This window comes from Gavialis gangeticus, unplaced genomic scaffold, assembly GCF_001723915.1.
Source record: "Gavialis gangeticus isolate Ggan-Ray unplaced genomic scaffold, GavGan_comp1, whole genome shotgun sequence".
NCBI lineage: Eukaryota > Metazoa > Chordata > Crocodylia > Gavialidae > Gavialis > Gavialis gangeticus.
Window position 1 is genome coordinate 116,175,224 of NW_017729022.1, and position 1,154 is coordinate 116,176,377.

General features: G+C 35.4%; 1 protein-coding gene across 3 annotated transcripts in view; it reads right to left on the reverse strand.

The window, feature by feature from the left end:
• The window catches only part of CUNH12orf4 (chromosome unknown C12orf4 homolog), a 40,284-nt gene that overhangs the window by 18,427 nt on the left and 20,703 nt on the right, over window positions 1-1,154 (reverse strand). The window lies entirely within an intron of this gene.

The window sequence follows — 1,154 nt, forward strand, 5'->3', positions numbered from 1 at the left end:
ACAAAAACCAGATAACTCAATATTCTTCACTCCTCCTCATCTCTAGCCAGAAGAGACAGACCCGAAAATGATAGACCTTGTATTTAAATATTGGGAGATTCTTGATAAATACTGCATTGGGACCTTTCATAGAGTTACCCTATTGCAGGGTGCACAACCTACAGCTGACATGCAACTTGCTAGGGCAATCCCATAATTTTTTTAAAAAGTGTTTTATTGAGCCAAAAAATTGGAAAATAAGACAGCAAGTCCCGTGTCCTTACTGAATAGTGATTCAACAATCTGTGCATGCCTCCCCCCACTTTCTGCAGTCCATCAAGAGTGCACCATGCAAATAGACCTCATTAAAATCTGTTGTATAGCCTTGCCCTAGACTCTTACTACCAGTTCTCTCACCCCTTTAGCTCTTAAGCTTTCCATGCATTTCTAATAAGACTTTATTTCCAGGGGGGGAAAAAAAAAAAAAGTGAACTAGAGTGTGTTTCTGGTGGCCAACTGACAGTTTGCCACTCACTTAACAGGAAAAAGCTATAGAAAATAGTTTAAACGTGAGATACAAAATTAGGTAGAGAATCAACTTTTTACATTAAATTGCTGTTATTTCCTAATATTGCAAACAAAATTATAACTATTCAAATAAAACCAAGAGTAAGGAAAAACTGATAGATGTTTTTAATGAGACCATTCTATTACAATACACAATACCATAGTAAGTTTATTCCACTATAGATCTATGTGCCTATTTGTGTTACTGATTCATTTAAACCACATAAACAGTTCTTTATGAGAAAAGAAAATATCACTCTAACGTAAGAGTAGTGTCCTCAAAGGCATGTAGCCAGAAAACTTCCTACCATTTGTAAATACACTTGTAAAAGATCTACACACCCCATTATCAGTTATTGATAATCTTTCACTTCAGTACCCCGTTGCTAGAAGTAAAGTATTTGCAACTCTTATTCCCCATTATAATTCCTAACACTTTAAAGACAGAGGCAGGTCAAATCACAATTAAACCTTATTACTAATGATGTTCAAGTGGGGGAGAGGGGCAGAGGGAAGGAGAAAGGGGCCCAGGAATATAGGGGATTGGCATATTCATATGCTTTAGAATTTCAGGATTATTTAAAAAAAAAAAAAAAAAAAAAAAAAAA